This window comes from Equus asinus, chromosome X, assembly GCF_041296235.1.
Source record: "Equus asinus isolate D_3611 breed Donkey chromosome X, EquAss-T2T_v2, whole genome shotgun sequence".
NCBI lineage: Eukaryota > Metazoa > Chordata > Mammalia > Perissodactyla > Equidae > Equus > Equus asinus.
In genome coordinates, this window is record NC_091820.1 from 139,563,232 (window position 1) to 139,577,071 (window position 13,840).

The following is a 13,840-nucleotide window of genomic DNA, read 5'->3' on the forward strand; positions in this document are numbered from 1 at the left end:
ACTTAGCTATTCTCTAAGAAGATTGAGGCTGTCTCTACAGCTCTCCTCTTTTTTTTTTGAGCTCTCACTAGAATGGACCACTTAATGGTCCATTCATGGCAATTTAGGCTTTTTCTAAGCATGTATTTAAAAACACTTCCATCCTCTACTCACTACTCAGTTCCAAAGCAACTTCCATGTATTTAGGTGTTTGTTATAATAGCACCCCCACTTCTTGGTACCAATTTCTGTCTTATTCCATTCAGGCTGCTACAGCAAAGTACCAGAGTCTAGGTGGCTTATAATAACAGACCTTTATTTCTCACAGTTCTGGAAGTCCAAGAGCAGATTGTTGGCAGATTCAGTGTCTGGTGAGGACTTTCTCTTGGTTCATAGACAGCTCTCTTCTTGCTGTGTCCTCACATAGTAGAAGGGGTACGGGAGCTCTCTGGGGTCTCTTTCATCAGGGCACTAATCCCATTCATGGGGGCTCCACCTTCACGACCTGATCACCTCCCAAAGTCCCCACCCCCAAATATCAGCACACTGGGGATTAGATTTCAACATATGAATTTCGGGGGGACACAAACATGCAGCGTATAGTACTCCCCTCTCTGGAACTTTAGTCCTTTTAGTTCTTATTGTTTCTTTAGTTCTATGCCTTTAAAAATATAGTTTTATAATTTTCAGCATTTCTAACTGTCCTTAGTGAGAGTGTTGTTTTGGTTATCTGATCTGTGTAATAAACTACTTGTAATTATTCTAACTTAAAACAACAACCACGGTATTATATTTTACAATATTTTGCATCAGAAATTTGAGCAGGGCTCACCTGGCCAATTCTGCTGTTTGTGATATCTACTGTGGTCAGTTGGTGGTATTCAGCTGGTGGCTGGTCTTGTCTGGAAGGTCTAAGATGGTTTTTTCTAAAGGTGATCATTGTCATCTACCTTTTTCTCCCCTCCTTCATATCCAATCCATTTACCAGTTCTGTCTCTCTTGAATTCATCAACTTTTCTCCATACCACTGCTGTCCCCCTAGTTCAGGCCATCATCATCTCTCTTCTGAAAGCTACTGACAATAAAGTTGCTGGTCTCTAAGCATTCAGCATAGTCCCCTTCAAATCTATTTTCCAGGGTGATCTTAAAACATAAATAAGATCATCTTACTTCCTTGTTTGAAACCCTTCTATGCCTTCCATTGCACTTCAAGCTGAAATACAAATTCATTACTATGGCACACAAGGCTCTGCCTCATCTAGGAACTACTCTTTCTTTCACTCACTGAGCTCCAGCTACATTGAATTATTTATGCATTTATTCCACAAATATATTTTTATTTATTTATTTATTTATTTATTAAAGATTGGCACCTGAGCTAACAACTGTTACCAATCTTCTTTTTTTCTTCTTCTTCTCCCCAAAGCCCCCCAGTACATAGTTGTGTATTCTAGTTGTCAGTGCTTCTGGTTGTGCTATGTGGGACACCACTTCAGCATGGCCTGATGAGCAGTGCCATGTCTGTGCTCAGGATCTGAACCAATGAAAGCCTGGGCCGCTGAAGCAGGATGCACGAACTTAACTGCTCAGCCATGGGGCTGGCCCCTATTCCACAAATATTAATTGAGTGTCTTCTATTGCTCGGCACTAGGCCTGCAGTGGTGAACAATCCAGTGGTGAACAACTGCTCCACGAGCAATTTCCCATGTAGCTTATATTCCCATGGAGGGAACAGACAATAAATAAAGTCAATAAATAGTGTTTTAAATGGCAATAATTACTAAGGGAAAAGAGCATAAAAGAGAGATAAGAGATTGAGGAGGTATGTCATTTTAGATATAGTGGCCAGGGAAAACTTTGTTGAGAACAGACATTTGAGCAAAGATTTGAAAGAAGTGAAGGAGCAAATCACATGGATATTTGGGGAAGATAACCTGACAGATGTATAATAAGTAAAGAGATTGAATCAGTAATAAAAAATTTCCCATAAAAGAAAAGTACGTGACCAGAAGGCTTCACTGGTGAATTGCACCAAACATTTAAAGAAGAATTAACATCAATCCTTCTCAAACTCAAAAAATAGAAGAAGAGGGAACAGTTCCTAACTCTATGAGGCCAGCATTATCCTGATACCAAAGCCAGATAAAAGACATGACAAGAAAAGAAAACTACAGATCAATAGCTCTTATGAAGATAGACGCAAAAATCCTCAACATAATACTAGCAAACTGAATTCAGCAGCATATTAAAAGAATCACACACAGCATGACCAAGTAAGATTTATCCAAGGAATGCAAGGATGGTTCCATATGTGAGAAATCTATCAAAGAATCAATGTAATAACACCACATTAATAGAACAAAGGAAAAAAACTCAACATGATCATCTCAATTGATGCAGAAAAAATCTTGACAAAATCCAACACCCTTTCATGATAAAAATATTAAAAAAGCTAGGAATATAAGGGAACTTCCTAAACATGATAAGGGCATTTATGAAAAACCTTCTGCTAATATCATACTCAATGATTAAAGACTGCCCTCTAAGATCAGGAAGAAGACAAGGATGCCCACATTCACTTCTATTCGATATTGTACTGGAAGTTCTAGCTAGAACAGTTAGGCAACAAAAAGAGATAAAAGGCACCCAAATTGGAAAGGAAAAATTAAAACTATCTCTCTTATGGATGACATGATCTTATATATGGAAAACTCCAAGGACTCCACAAAAAACTGCTAGAGGTAATAAATGAATTATGGCAAAGTTGCACATTACAAGCTCAACATTCAAAAATCAGTTGTTTTTCTATACAAAAGCATGAACAATCTGAAAATGAAATTAAGAAAACAATTCCACTTACAATAGTATAAAAGAGAATAAAATACTTAGAAATAAATTTAACCAAGGGGGTGCAAGACTTGTACAAGGCCCGGGCCCTGGCCCAGTCACCTCCCGTTGCAATAAGGGTCCCTGGCAGAGACTCCCCTCCCGCGGGCAATGCCGCCCCCCAACCCTGCCGTCATCCCCAGCCCCGCCCGCCTCCAGCCGCGCCTTTCCTGTTGACTTGACCCCCTTCCAGACACAGAAGGACACCAGCACCCAGCAGGCCAGCAGACACAGGGTCACCTCCCAGTCCAGGGCCCCTGGCACCTCCAGCCCCCCAGAGGGCTGCAAGACTTTGCTCCCGGGGGAGGGAGAGCCCGTGAGGGCTGTGCCAGCAGAGGGCAAAGCGACGGGGAGCTGTCCCAGGGGTGGTGCTCCCCCTCGTGCAGCCCTGGAGTCCAGCTGGTCCCTCCTGGGCCCCGATACTCGCAGACTCAGGCCACGTGTGGAGCCCAGAGAGGGGGACAGGCCGCCCGGCCCAGAGGAGCCCGACTCCCTCCCAGAACTCGATGACAGGACACTGGCCAGGCTGCTCAGAGGGGCCTGCAGCACCCACCTCCCCCTTGGAGGCCCCCAGCCTGAGCAGGACGGCCGGGCTGGCCATGGTCCCGGGCTACTGGACAGTGTGTTCAGAGGTAAGGAGGGAGGCCAGTCAGCAGCGCCCCCCCACTTCTACTCCTCGGAGCCATGGCTCCTCCCAAAGGAAGCTGAGTGCTCAGCTGGAGCACCAGCAGCCCCATGGCGAGCACAGGTCAGCCGCGGAGGGAGGGGAGAGGCAGGGCCCTCCCCAGGCAGAGTGGGACATCAGCATGCGGGCAGTTCCCATGCCTCCTGTGCCAGCGACTCCAGGTCCTCCTCTGCAGAGAGGTGGGGTCCTAGGTAGCTGGGATTAGAAGCGGCCCAGCCAGAGACAGAGGCAAGAGCAAGGCGGCCGATGGAGGCCTCTGCCTCCTGTCTAAGCGGGCCTACCAGCCCAGCAAGCGGCTGCTCTGTGGACCCCCCAGGGAATGAGCCAGCCCTCCAGGGACCTGGCTATGTCCCACAGTCCTCGGCACACTGTCTTATTATGCGTCTGTTCACACATTTGTCTCCCAAACCTGACAGAGAGCCCCCGAGGGAGGGCATGTGTCTGGACTCCCCCTGGGTCCGCGGGGCCAGAGAGGCAGGCGAGAGAGACAGCCATAGGCCAGGCCCACCCAGACCATCAAAACACACTCAGATCGTGAGTGAGGAATAGAGAGAAACCGGGAAGGGGGCCGGGAGGGGGAAGGCCGACACAGGCAAGGGGTGGCCTCTCCCGCTCAGGAGGGAAGACTGCTGGGCTGCATTTGGAGGGTGGGGCAGGGATCAACTGGCCTGGGTTGAAGCACCTGGCCACCGCCCCAACCACCCCCCCCCACCCCCCCCCCCCCCACGCCACCTCAGGCCCAGGCCCCGGCCCTGGCCCAGTCACCTCCCGTTGCAACAGGGGTCCCTGGCAGAGACACTCCTCCCCCAGGCAATGCCGCCCCCCAGCCCTGCCGTCATCCCCAGCCCCGCCCGCCTCCAGCCGCGCCTTTCCTGTTGACTTGACCCCCTTCCAGACACAGAAGGACACCAGCACCCAGCAGGCCAGCAGACACAGGGTCACCTCCCAGTTGAGGGCCCCTGGCACCTCCAGCCCCCCAGAGGGCTGCAAGACTTTGCTCCCGGGGGAGGGAGAGCCCGTGAGGGCTGTGCCAGCAGAGGGCAAAGCGACGGGGAGCTGTCCCAGGGGTGGTGCTCCCCCTCGTGCAGCCCTGGAGTCCAGCTGGTCCCTCCTGGGCCCCGATACTCGCAGACTCGGGCCACGTGTGGAGCCCAGAGAGGGGGACAGGCCGCCCGGCCCAGAGGAGCCCGACTCCCTCCCGGAACTCGATGACAGGACACTGGCGGTCGGCAGGCTGGTCACAGGCGAGGTCGGCCCGGCGGGCAGCAGCCCGGGCTCCCAGGCGCAGGACGCACGCCTGGGGCGCGGCAGCCTTGGCGGGCAACCGTCACCTGCCCAGAGGCCCGAGCACAGAGGCCCAGCGCACCGCTCTCCTCCCTGGAAAGCACCAGGGAAGGGGCGGTTCGCGCAGGCGCACTGAGGTTACGTCGTGCTCTATTGGGCGGGGCTTCACGAGGGAGTCCCCATTGGCTCGGCCGGCTACAGGGTCTCTGGGCCGGCTTGGCGGGAACCTGTCACACTCCGAGGGACTCAAAGCGGGTCTGTTTGCGCAGGCGCACTGGACATCCCGAGTTGCATTGCGCGCGAAAGGGGGGAACTCGGTGAGAGGGCTTCAGTCCCTGAGCGGCGGGCTGAGAGGGCCGGCGGATTCGGCTTGGACTCTGAGGGGAACGGCGGAGTGGCAGCAGCTATGCAGGCCGCAGACGAAGGTGGCGGTGGTGCGGCTGGTGCGAGGGGTGGCCCCAGCGGCCCTGGAGGCCCTAACAGCCATAGTCCCCCCAGCGTTCTGGAAGGCCGGGGTGCTCCTGTCAGCCCTGGCGGCCCCAGCGACCAAGTTAGCCCTGGCGGCCCCGACAGCCAGGGCGGCCCTGGCGGCCCCAGGGCCCAGGGTGGCTCTGGCATCCCTGATGGCCAGGGTGGCCCTGGTGGCCCGGGCAGCCCTGGAGACGAGGGGGCGGTGGGGCCAGCAGCCGTAGGTGCTCCCGATGTCGCACGGGCAGCACTTGAGTCAGGGCTAGGTGGAGATGCAGCACCAGTGGATGTAGGACCAGAAAACCGACAGATGGTCTTGTATCCTTTCCATTGAGCCCCTGCGGCCTGGTGGCCACAGGATGGGCCAGGGACGTGTCAAAAGGCCCGGCACAGGGCACAGGGCAGCCGGGGGGTGGGACACACAAAGGGGAGCAGTGAGGGGAAGCTGGGGTAGCCTGACGCGGGGTGGGGGAGGGTGCGCGGTGGGGGGCGGGGGGCGGGGAATTGACGCCTGAGGAGGCTGGAGGGTGGGGACACAGGCCGGAAGGAGCGGGGGAGGTGGGACAGGGTGAACTGAGTGAGGAGGGAGGCGGGCAGGCCAGGGTGGCCTGAGCTGGCAGGACTGGGTTTGTGTGTTCGAGGGTGAGGGTGAGGGTGGGGGTGGGGGTGGATGGCGTGAGGGGAAGCTGGGGTGAAGGCCAGCCTCTGAGACGTGCGAAGCCTGAGGCACCAGCAAATTCAGTAGCAGATGGTGCCTTAACCATGCCTCCCCCAGCACACTCACCGTGCCTTTCCGGTCCCCCCTGGAGGCAGAGATGGCCCGCAGGGCCATGGCCCCAGAAGCCCAACGCCACCAGCAGGCGGTTCAGAAGGAGTGCGCCGTGAACGGCAGCGTCCTGGCTGTGTCAGTTCTACACGGAGCTGAGATGGGGGTGGCGGCAAGGGCTCAGGGCCTGAGAGCCAATCTCAGCCGGAGGGGCTCGGTGATGGACACAGGGAGACTCTCAAGTGTCAGGTCTCCGGGGCGGGTGTGGTGTGCTGGGTGTAAGAGAGAGTCATCACCTTGAACTTGATCTTTACCCCTCGCTTTTAGCAGATGGACTGCTGAAGACCCTGACCTCCTCCAGATTTCCATCAACTCCTTCCTGGACCAGCTTGCCCTGGTGGTGGGGAGCATTCAGCACTTTGGACTCCCACCTCCGCTTAGCTTAGGCTGAAGAAAGGGGACTGAGGCCAAACCGTTTTGTCCCCTACTAAGCAAGGCGTAGGGAATTGATACTTGGAGTACTTGCCACTTTAATATTGGGATCTAATTTTTTGCCTGTACTGGCCCTTGGTATCTCTTGGTCCACTTGTTTTATTTCCCTGTTGCTGCAGGAGGGGATGATTAAACGTTTGTTACAGCAGAAAATAAAACTGAGCTTCTATTTTGTGTCTGAGTTTCTTTTCAGCTACTGCACCTCAAGATTTTCTTGCCTTTGTCCTTGTGTGGGACGCGAGGTTCTGGGATTCAGATAGTCCAGTAGTACCAGGTAACTGAACACAACTTAGGAAAACGAAAACCAAGTCCCGTGTTCACTAGATACTGTCAACATTTTGCAATATTTTCTTAGTTATATTTACACATTAAATGTATAACAACGTATAATGTGTCAGTTTTCAAGTTTAGCATAATTCTTTTCCTTTTTTCACTTACCATACTAGCTTTTCCACTTTCTAAAAACCCCTCAAAAAAATGTTAGTGAGTGGATGCGTAAAGTGCGTTATAACGTAATGTTGGACAGTTAAAATTGTTATCAGTTTTGCCCCCGTTATAGACAAGGATTCAATGGAATTCTTGTACGTAAGTGTTTGCATGAATGGTTATTTACTTAAGATAGATTACAAGAGGTAGAATTACCGAGTTAAATACGTTCATTTCTATTTATTTTCTTAAGCTTATCAATCTACAGTATACAAATGCTCTCCAGAAAATAGGCCCTCCCACCAGAATTCTGGTCCTCCCCCACATCCGTGTCACCGTTAGGTTGGCTTCCTGCCAAAATAAAAAGCATTTTTTTTTAAATGAGAGAAGTACACACAGAAACACTAGAATAGGAATTCGGTGGCTTACCGGCCTTGTTTCAGTGAAGAAGTGCTGGGACAATTGGCTAAGTGTTGGGGGGGCTGGGGTGGGCAGCTCCCTCTAAATAGCTTGTGTCTTGGAACCTTGCTAAACTTACGACTAATGGCTAGTAACTTGTCCATCAGATTGTCCACATAGACAATCATATCTGTAAGTAAAGCAGTTTTATTTCTTCCTTTGTAATTTGGATGCCTTTTATTGGTTAATCTCTCTCCTCATTATGAGTTGGATTTTCCCGCTGCTCTGCATGCCTGGTAATTTTCGATTGGATGCCAGGCATTATGATTTTCCCTTGTGTGCTGGCTACCTTTGTATTCCTCAACATCTTCCTGAGCTTTGCTCTGGGGTGTGTTAAGTGACTTGGAAACAGTCGGATCCTTTTGAGTCTTGCTTTGAAGATTTGCTACGTGACACCAGAGCAGCTTTCAGTGTCAGAGTCATTCTTTTCCATGACCCTGAGGCGAGACCCTTCTGAGCACCCTGCCCAAGGCCACCTGAATTATGAGGTTTGCCATTTTGGCCAGTGGCGGGGGGGGGGCAGACACTAGTCCCTGTCCTGCTGTAGGGCTGGGCATAGTTAACCTTTCATCCTTTGGGGGAAGGGAGGGGTCCTTTCACGGCCTCCCTCCAGTAGTTTCCTCACACACTTGTGCTGATCGGTGGTCTGCAGATTGCTTCAGCAGGACCCCCTGCAGATATGCAGGGTTCTCTCCCTCTGCAGCTCTCTTCTCTCTGGTCCCCTGTCCCTGCCAACTCTAGGTGCTCAGAGTTTCAGTTCCATCTCCTAAACTCAGGGTGTCCGTTGGGCCCCATCAGGAAACGCCCTCTCCAGTCAGTCAGCTGGGGCAACTGCAGGGCTTACCCATTTGTCCCCAGCTCCAAGAGACCACTGTCCTTCCCTGCCTGATAGCCGGTGTCTCCAAACCTGTAGTTCAGATCTGTTGTCTGTCTTTTGGGGTGTTTCAATGGGACGGTAGGTCCAGTCCCTGTCACTCAGTATGCCTGGACATAGTCTGCCACTGCAGAACTTGGACAGCTCTGATGTTGTGGATTGGAGGGAGAGAGATGCTGTTGACGGGGCTGTGGCAGTGGTCCTGATGATGATGAAGAATCTCACCTGACAGCATGCAGCAGCTCTAGTGGCTACAGTGAGGGTCTCTTTCTCTCTCTCTCTTCCGTCCTTCCTTTCTCTCTCTCTCTCTCTCATTCTTTCTTCCTTTCCTTCCTCCCTTGCTTCCTCTCTTCCTTCTTTCTTTCCTTCCTTCCTTCCTTTTTTCTTTCTTTCTTTCGTCCTTTCTCCTTTCTTTCTTTCCTCCCTCCCTCCGTTACTAAACACAAACACAGGTTTATTTAACCACCACACAGGAGGGCCAAAACCTGGAAATGCCAGGCTTGTGGTAAAGAAAGAGGTTTATTATCAAAAGGCTGCCAGACAAGAAGATGGGAATTAAAACACAGATCCACCTCCTTGAAGGGAAAAAGGTAGTGGTTTCTATCTGGGGTTTTAGATAGGGGAGGGACAGCATGTGGCCATGCTGGGTGGCGTCTTCCCACCAGCCTGCGTTTGGCCTTGAAGACTGAAATTCTTTTTCCTTGACCTTCTGGACTTTTCTGGTTAGTTTTCATCTTCAGCCTGCGTTTGGCCTTGTGAGGCTGACTCTTGATGTCTGGACCTTGACTTCCTGGGAAACACAGCTCAGTCACATACTAAAGAGTGACAGAAAGACCTGGTTAGTTTTGAACAACAGTTGATTATGCTGAATATGCACAGCTGCAGTTAGCAAAGCTTATCTCAAAGTTTCTTGCTCTAGCGGAGATGTTTTAGCTTCTTTGTTCTCAGTTTGAATCCTCACTGTCTTATGATCACTCCTCAATCTTGGGGAATGGAGGCAAAGACTGTTATAGCTACTTCCTGCTGTGGAAGGGTGAAGAGCGTGGTCAGAGGAATGAGACTGTTCTACCTATATTTTAAAATATTTTGAGTACCAGATGGAAAGAGCAAGATATGCTTTGCACGATTAATATTTTAGTACTCTGATCAATGGCTTTGGAACAACACAAGGTCACATTTTATAATTATATAGATGACCACACACATTAACAAAATAGACATTCCAAATTTTAGTATCCCCTCCATAATGGACCTCAGTACTTGGGGAATCCAGGAGAAGAGGCCCATAAACCAATCGAGGTTAGTGCCTAGAAGCCCAAGTGAAAGCTGATGTAGCCAAGTAGCCTGCTGTCAAACAAGTAAGGGAAGAACCTGGGAATCATTTATTACTTATCTTTAGGAGGCCATCTTCTGTACAGCAACTCACGGTCTCTCAGGGGTTCACTTCTTCATTCAGAAAAGTTAGTGTCTAGAGTATGAAGCCAGTCAAGGTTTGGATGATCCCAGTTGTGATGTACTTTCAAGGCATGGTTCATATTCCTTGTGGCATTTTTTGTGTGGCCCCATCCAGCAGGGGCGAAGTCCAGGATTTCAGTAGGACCACGTATTTCTCCATGACAAAGATGATACAGAGAAACATCTGACAGTGTCTGGTTCCCTCCAGGTCTTTTGGATCATCTCTAGAACATAGGAAGGATCTCCCAAGGTTAGGCCTATGTTATGTAAGCAAGTAACTAAGTATTTAATAAGAAGCATTTCTAGAGGAACAAAAAGAAAAACAAGGTTAATAGTTGGAGCAAATTATAAACCAATTTCTGAGCCCAGGGGATGGCCAGTCAAGATTTTTTAGATGTCAGTTCGAAGAAACATTTTGAATGGCTTATATAGCAACAGGCATGACAATTGTCCAAACATGGGCTATCATGCTCTTTTTTCTTACATTTACATAAGGCTGTCCAGCTTCAGTTTGGGGGGCTTCAGGAAAAAGGGAGGTTTTAGTTCTCAATGATTCCAAGTGAAAAGGACAGGAAAAAATTGAAAATGTTAATTTGGAGATCTGTACCAGACATTTGAGGAAACTAGAAGAATTCAGGATCCAGTCCAGTTTACAGATAGAAAACAAAAACCTCAAAGACAATTAACAAAACCAGAATCCAACACCTGCAAATGTGCATTATAGTCTCTATTGAAACAATTTTTCTCTGTAAAAATCACCCTCACTTTTACCAAAGATAGCCAAATTTAGACTCATTAGTTTGTAAAATAAGTCTAGTTTTAATAAACTTGGCCCGATTACTTACATAAATACGGCAAGAATAGCAATTGATCATATACGCTCTTTTAAATCTACTTTGCTGGAACTTTTTATAAGGAATCTCAGATTGAACTTTAAAGACCTGTTGAGCCCAGGAAAACCAAGCCAAGGACTTGTCATCAGACTCTGCCTGCAATACCTATAGATTCAGGTGAGTCCCTCTCTTCTCAAGGTCCCCTAAATATCCTGAGGTTCCTTGCACCTGCCAGAGAAATGACTTTCTTTTTTTTTTTTTTTAAGATTTTATTGTTCCTTTTTCTCCCCAAAGCCCCCCAGTACATAGTCGTGTATTTCTAGTTGTGGGTGCTTCTAGTTGTGGCATGTGGGATGCTGCCTCAGCATGGCTTGATGAGCAATGCCATGTCCATGCCCAGGATCCGAACCGGCAAAAACGTGGGCTGCCAAAGCGGAGCGCGCAAACTTAACCACTCGGCCATGGGGCCAGCTCCTGGAAGTGACTTTCTTTACCCACCTAGTAAGGTTGTTGGGAACCCTGTAAGCAAGGTAATGGGCCAATATTTCCACGTGGCTTTAGTCCATAAAGTCAATCCTTGTTCCTCAAAGCTCTTTGGTCAAATCTGAGTTTATACATATTTTTTCTCAAATATGACATTCCAGTCAAAGCCTTGGTAATATAACTAGTGTTTCCAATTGTGACTTGCTATAAGAAGAGCAGATTCTTCCTGAACTTATGCAAACAACTATATTGTCGTGAATATAAGAACACTCATTCATCAAGAATTTTCAAATTCTGGAGGGATCAGATAGGGAGAAAAAGATAAATGCTTCAATTCTGCTTACAAATTGCTATAAGTCATAGTTGCTTAAGAAAAAAGAGGAAGTTTTTTTTCTCTGAAAAAACAAAACATTAAAAAATCCGCAATATTTCAAATGAAAAGTCATAAGAATTATAATCATCCTCATCAATTTATTTAGTCCCGTGTAGCCGATTTTTGATCTTTTGTTAGCAGTTTTATGAGGCCATCAGTTTCTCCATTAGAGTTCTGTAATTTCTTACCCAGCTCAGTTTCATAACCTGGAAGTTTATCAGAAACCTGTATTCTAGAGCAAGTGTCAGGGTCCTTTCCATGAATCTCTCTGAAGATGAAACATATTTGCAAAAACATCAGGGTAAAACAACAACTGTCTATAAATAACAAAACATTTAAAAATGTCAATTGACAAAGACACTGGGTTATTTCAGTGACATACAACCTTTTGACATAATAACTAGAATTATGAGTGACAACCAGGACAGATAAGAATTTTTGGAATGTTATATAATTTTTTTTTAAAGATTGGCACCTGTGCTAACATCTGTTGCCAATCTTTTTTCTTCTTCTTCTCCCCAAAGCCCCCCAGTACATAGTTGCATATTCTAGTTGTGAGTGTCTCTGGTTGTGCTATATGGGGCACAGTCTCAACATGACCTGAGGAGCAGTGCCATGTCCATGCCGAGGATCCGAACTGGTGAAACTCTGGGCTGCCAAAACAGAGCTCATGAACTTAACCACTCGGTCATGAGGCATGCCCCTATAATTTTTTTTTAAACACAACATCACCTGTTGGTTTTTTTTAGTGAGGAAGATTGGCCCTGAGCTAACATCTGCTGCCATTCTTCCCTTTTTTTGTTTCCTCACCAAAGCCCCAGTACATAGTTGTATATCCTAGTTGTATGTCATTCTAGTTCTTCTATGTGGGACACCACCTCAGCATGGCTTGATGAGCAGTGTGTAGGTCCATGCCCAGGATGCACACCAGTGAACCCTGGGCCACCAAAGCGGAGTGTGTGAAATTAACCACTCAGCCACGGGGCTGGCCCCTATATAATTAAAAAAACCCAACACATATTAATAACATTTACCCACATGATATAACCTAGGAAGACTTATTATCATTTATTTGATAATGTTTCCCATGTAATTTAACCTGCCAAATAAGTTTAATTAGTTTAATATCTTCCTCTTTATAGAAAGAGAGAACAAATTTTTTGAGAAGTCTTGAGGTTGATTGGAAATTTTCAAATTTCCCTTTTTAAAGATTTTATTTTTTTCCTTTTTCTCCCCAAAGCCCCCCGGTACATAGTTGTATATTCTTCGTTGTGTGTCCTTCTAGTTGTGGCATGTGGCACACTGCCTCAGCATGGTTTGATGAGCAGTGCCATGTCCGTGCCCAGGATTCGAACCAACGAAACACTGGGCCACCTGCAGCAGAGCGCGCGAACTTAACCACTCGGCCACGGGGCCAGCCCTTCAAAGTTCCCTTTTAAGTCAAAGAAAGACTTTAATTTTTGGAGAAGTTTGTCAAAAATATCAAAAGGGTTTATAACACTTGGTTAAATAAGAAACAATTCTTAGCTATCCATTCGATCAAGGTGACAACAGAAGATGTCAAAGGCAAACAGAGAGTTAAAGCCGTAAAAAGAAAAAAACCTTAATAGAGAGACCTCAGTCTGTTTGAAGATAGGAACTTATCTTAACACAACATAGATTTTCTGTCTTTTAGGTAAACTTACTCAAAAATAAAGAAAAACCTTTTATAACGTTGTTATCAAGAGCAGACCAAAAGTTCAAGAAAATTATCTTTTTTAGAGAGGAGAAAGCCAAATTCTAATTTGGTACCAGCTTACTTTTGATATGGAAACTCATTCATTTAATTGAATTCATTTTAGTCTCAGCTAACTTGACCATGCACAAAACTCCTTAGGGTTTTACTTCCACAAACCTTGTGTCCCTTACTTTTTACATTCAGAATTTGTTCCATGTTTTCTTTCCTTTTTTCCTTTCCTGGTGCTTTAGGACAAATTTATCTTTATTAACACAAACAAACAAAAATATCTTGATTTCTTATACCTTCTTTACTGAAAATATACATTTTACTTTCCTTGTATACAGACTTTCTAGAAACACCTTTTCTCATAGAAAATTTCTCAGCATGCACAAATCATGTTTATCAATAAACCTAAGCATTTTTTAGTTTCTCTGAGATAAGAAACCAAAGGCAGACAAATCTATGCTTAGTAGTCAATTTCTAATATTTTATCTTATTTGGAAAATGATGTCGATATTCAATGACATTTCATCATTTAATTTAACTTAGCCAAACTCTAAAGTTTTAAGTTGCCAAAAAGACTTTGGAAGCTGTTTTTCAAGCGTATATACCACAAAACATAATTATGGCACCTAAAATCTCTTGCCCATTTTTATC